Genomic DNA, 5,466 nt, shown 5'->3' on the forward strand with positions numbered 1-5,466 from the left:
GCATAATGGCTTAAAAATGACCAATAATTGCTTGATCAGATGATTTTTCAGCGTTGCTATCGATTCTTGATATATATGTATTATCCTTGACATCTCATCTGCCTACAGTTATATTTAGTCTTCAACATATCTCCTCCTCCACTTTACATAGACTTAAAACTTCTATTTGTTTTAAGACAGCACAAATATTTCTTAATTCCTACCGTCATTCCTGTGGTCTCGTTGCAGCGTCGATGCCTCGTGAAGTGGATGGTACAGGAGCTTCTAAATGTTCTGTCACTCTGAAAGTCCTCTGAACAAATCAGGTACTGAACCACAGAAATCTTTATATTATAAATTAATGCGCTGTATATCCTTTTAGCATGGAGAGCTGCATCAAACCAGTCTCAGGACTGAAGACCACAACAACAACAACAACAACATATCCTTTTAATACATCGAGTTCTGAAAAAGGAGACAGTCGTTTCCAAAATATTGATAAGCTTTCTGTATAGCTAATTTTCCAAACGACATTATTATTTTCAGTTAAGTGACACTGCAGCCCTAGTGGCCAAAGATTCGATCACATGACTACGTTCGGGCTCATTTCAGTCAGGGAAATGTCTTCATGCACAGGCGTCACGTCTTACTATTACCGTCATTAACTTTATTGGCGATGAAAACAAAAACAGAGGAACAGCACCGATTGTTCTGAAGGAACGTGCAAGCGAGGTACTCCTCAGGTAATCGATGGTGTGCAAATTACAGGAGGGACTTGATTCTAAGTGGACTGTATTTCGAGAATATACCTTCTTCAGTAAGAAGCACTGACGGTACAAATAACTGGGCTATAGGCAGCAGCTTGTGTGATACTGTGCAGTTTCTGAGGAGGTACTGCCTTTACGAAATTATTTTTCCCGCAGAATAGGACATAAAGGTTATGAAAAGAACTTACAGAAACACAGTCTACATTTAAAAAGTACCAGGATAAAGCCGGCCGGTGTGGCTGAGCGGTTCTAGGCGCTTCAGTCTGGAACCACGCGACCGCTACGGCCGCACGTTCGAATCCTGCCTCGGGCATAGATGTGTGTGATGTCCTTAGGTTAGTTAGGTTTAAGTAGTTCTAAGTTTTAGGGGACTGATGACATCAGATGTTAAATCCCATAGTGCTCAGAGCCATTTGAACCATTTTTGAACCAGGTTAAACGAGTAAGCGTTAACCGCAAAACAAAACCGCACAGATCGCATACAACATTAATTTTTATAAGTAGTGCTGACACACTCGTCCACTAGTGGATACTCAAACCTGCGCGATTGCTGGGCTCCTCAGCGCCTAAGAGAAGACCATAAAAATCAACGAGGGACGATCTATGCAGAATTGCTTAAGCGTTACGAGTCTGATCGTGACAATTTTTTGTCGGACACCGTCACAGACAATGAAACGTGGCTTCATCACTTCGAACCGGAAACAAAACGGCAACCCAGGGATTTGGAACTCTGGAGGAGTTACGCTGTTTGATTTCCTTCCTCACGGTGCAGGGATCATGTGGTATCGATAGCTACGATACCACGGCGTAGGTGCAAGTTCGTAGGTTGGCACTACGACACAGACGACATCGCCCTCTAACCGGCGCTATTCAGCTCTACTAGCGCCGCTGCAGATTCTACCCATTTGATCAAGAGCAGACGGCCTAGAAACATCATTTCAACTTCAGAGGATGTTGGCTTGCTATTGAGATTTTGTACTACTTACGACGGGTCTAAGACTTCGCTCATATGTGCAAAGTTATGTAACCATTTATTAACTTCAGTTTTCAGGAGCAGACCCACGCGCCGCCATCCAGGCGGGATACAAAAGATCAACTCTCAAGTGTATTGTGCTACCCTCAGGAAATAGAAGAAACAATTTTAGCGTGTTCGTCGACACAAAATTGCAAACGAACTTCTCCATGTCAACGGAAGGCCTGACACAAATCTGAGAACCTGAGAGGAGATCACAAAGTTTCACTGGACTGTTCTTCCTCATTCACCTTACAGCCCCAATCTCGCACATTCCGACTGCCATCTGTTGTGCCCAATGAAGGATGCACTTCACAGGAAACAGTATGTGGACGATGGTGACGTTATTGATGCAGCAAGATGTTGATTTAGACATTGACCAGTAAAGTAGCTTATGGCCGTCGCACTGAGCGGAGATAGTGCAGAAAAATACGGCTTTGAAGGTAAAAGAGTGGGGAATAATATGGTGTACTGGAATCCGGAATAAAACCATAAACTGTGTTTGCATTACTTACTGTATGTCCCTTGTACTTTCGTTTCTGTGGAACATCAGCCGAACAGTTTAACGTTCTGAGTTGTATTAGTCAAATACACTACTGGCCATTAGAATTGCTACACCCCGAAGATGACATCCTACAGAACCGAAGCTTAATCGACAGGAAGACGATGCTGTGATATCCAAATGATTAGCTTTTCAGAGCATTCACGCAAGGTTGGCGCCGCTGGCGACACCTACAACGTGCTGGCATGAGGAAAGTTTCCAACCGATTTCTCATACACAAACAGCAGTTGACCGGCGTTCCCTGGTGAAACGTTGTTGTGATGCCTCGTGTAAGGAGGCTAAATGTGTACCATCACGTTTCAGACTTTGATAAAGGTCGGATTGTAGCCTATCGCGATTGCGGTTTATCGTATCGCGACATTGCTGATCCCGTTGGTCGAGATCCAATGACTGTTAGCAGAATATGGAACCGGTGGGTTCAGGAGGGTAATACGGAACGCCGTGCTGGATCCCAAAGGCCTCGTATCACTAGCGCTCGAGATGTCAGGCATCTTATCCGCATGGCTGTAACGGATCGTGCAGCCACGTCTCGATCCCTGAGTCAACAGATGGGGCCGTTTGCAAGACAACCACCATCTGCAAGAACAGTTCGACGACGTTTGCAGCAGCATAGACTATCAGTTCCGAGACCGTGGCTGCGGTTACCTTTGACGCTGCATCACAGACAGGAGCGCCTGCGATGATGTGTTCAACGATGAACCTGGGTGCACGAATGGCAAAACGTCATTCTTTCGGATGAAACCAGGTTCTGTTTACAGCTTTATGATGGTCGCATGCGTGTTTGGCGACGTCGCGGTGAACCGACATTGGAAGCGTGTATTCTTCATCGCCATACTGACGTATTACCCGGCGTGATGGTATGGGGTGCCATTGGTTACACGTCTCGGTCACCTCTTGTTCGCATTGGCGGCACTTTGAATAGTGGACGTTACATTTCAGATGTGTGACGACCCGTGGCTCTACCCTTCATTCGATCCCTATGAAACCCTACATTTCAGCAGGATAATGCACGACCACATGTTGCAGGTCCTGTATGGGCCTTTCTGGATACAGAAAATGTTCGACTGCAGTCCTGGCCAGCACATTCTCCATATCTCTCACCAACTGAAAACGTCTGGTCAATGGTGGCCGAGCAACTGGCTCGTCACAATACGCCAGTCACTACTCTTGATGAACTGTGTATCGTGTTGAAGCTGCATGGGCAGCTGTACCAGTACACGCCATCCAAGCTCTGTTTGACTCAATGCCCAGGCGTATCAAGGCCGTTATTACGGCCAGAGGTGGTTGTTCTGGGTACTGATTTCTCTGGATATATGCACCCAAATTGTGTGAAATCACATGTCAGTTGTAGTATAATATATTTGTCCAGAGAATACCCGTGTATCATCTGCATTTCTTCTTGGTGTAGCAACTTTAATGGCCAGTAGTGTATTTCACGAGCCAATCGCATATTGGCGAAGATATTCCGTATGGTCCTTTTTCGGATACGTAGTAGACGATGTGGTGCTGTGTCAAATGCCTTTCAATGCACCTGCTGCTGTTATCTGCAATATGTCATGTAAGAGTAAAGGAAGCTGTATTCCCGAACATGTTGCTTTTCATTTATCCGTGCTGGTTCTTTTGAGAGATTCTTGGAGCGAGCGGAAGTGAGCGATCGTTCCCTGACAGCTACTACTGGCGGCGGGCGCACCTCTCTTCCTAGTCCCGAGTCGCGGGCAATTATTGACTTGCACGGAGAGCCGGCTGTGTGCCGGATCGGGAGTGCGCGCCTAAGTGGCGTCGCGAGTGAGCGCGGCGCTGCGCTGCCCTCGCGGTCAATATTAGCGCGCAGGGGGCAGGGGGCGGCAGGGGGCACGGCGCGGGCCCGCCGAGCTGTGTCGGTGGCGTGTCGCGCTACCGCCGGCCCGCCGCTCCGCAAAGCCGCGCACACACCGCCGCTACCCCGCTGGCCGCGGCTTCTTTAATCAGCTTCGTCCTCTTGTTTGACGAGTTCCTTCTCGTTTTCTATTCCCCTTCCCAAAACGAGACTTGCGACTCGTGCTCGGAGAACCTGCTTGTTTATCTGCCCTCTTCAGATTGCACAGGAAAGGCTGTTGACTGCATAGGAACCAGACAGCAGCTGTAAGAGACGAAGGACATGAAAGCGAAACAGTAGAGACGTGATTATAGACTACCCGCAATGTTATTCAACCCGTACATTCAGCCAGCTGCAAAGTAAACCGATGAGAAATATGCAAAGGGAATTACAGCTCATAGGAAAGAAATGAAAGCATTCAGGTTTTCCGACAACATTGCAATTCGGTCTGGGACGCCAAAGGGCGTATAAGAGCAACTGGACGGAATGGACAATGTCTTGAAAAGAGACTGTAAGGTAAATGTCAACAAAAGTGAATTACGGTACAGTAGTCGAATCAAATCGCCAACGGCCTTGCCGCAGTTGTAACACCGGTTCCCGTCAGATCACCGAAGTTAAGCGCTGTCGGGCTGGGTTAGCACTTGGATGGGTGACCATCCGGTCTGCCGAGCGCTGTTGGCAAGCGGGTTGCACTCAGTCCTTGTGAGGCAAACTGAGGAGCTACTTGATCGAGAAGTAGCGGCTCCGGTCTTGGAAACTGACATATGGCCGGGAGATCGGCGTGCTGACCATATGCCCCTCCATATCCGCATCCAGTGACGCCTGTGGGCTGAGGATGACACGGCGCCCGGTCGGTACCTTTGGGCCTTCATGGCCTGTTCTAGAGGAGTCTAGTTTTTCTAGTCGAATCAAATCAGGCAATGCTCAGAGAATTAGACTAGTAAATGAGACATTAAAAGTACGAGAGCTGTTCGGAAAGTTGGGTCCGATCGGTCACGAAATGAAAACCACAGTGAAAGTCAAAAATGTTTTATTCGCAACAGTTAGCCACACCTTCCAGCTACCTCTCTAAATAGTCGTCGCTCCGACTTTGAATTTCCAGCACCCTCGTCACAGAAAGCAGCCGCCTGTGCTCTCCGCCAATTCTCTACACTGGTTTTCCTTTGGTTGTTTGTGCCAAAACGTTGTCTTTGTAGCCAGCGGTTGATATGAGCAGAGATGAACAACGGAGGGTGCCAATTAAGGGCTGCATTGTGCATGACCAAAGACTTCCCATCGAAAACGCAGCAGG

General features: G+C 47.6%; 1 pseudogene; it reads left to right on the forward strand.

The window, feature by feature from the left end:
* The first annotated feature begins 4,738 nt into the window (after window positions 1–4,738).
* Window positions 4,739–4,856, forward strand: LOC124720330 (annotated as a pseudogene).
* Window positions 4,857–5,466: the final 610 nt, after the last annotated feature.

The sequence above is a fragment of the Schistocerca piceifrons genome, chromosome 1 (assembly GCF_021461385.2).
Source record: "Schistocerca piceifrons isolate TAMUIC-IGC-003096 chromosome 1, iqSchPice1.1, whole genome shotgun sequence".
In the NCBI taxonomy this organism is placed as follows: domain Eukaryota; kingdom Metazoa; phylum Arthropoda; class Insecta; order Orthoptera; family Acrididae; genus Schistocerca; species Schistocerca piceifrons.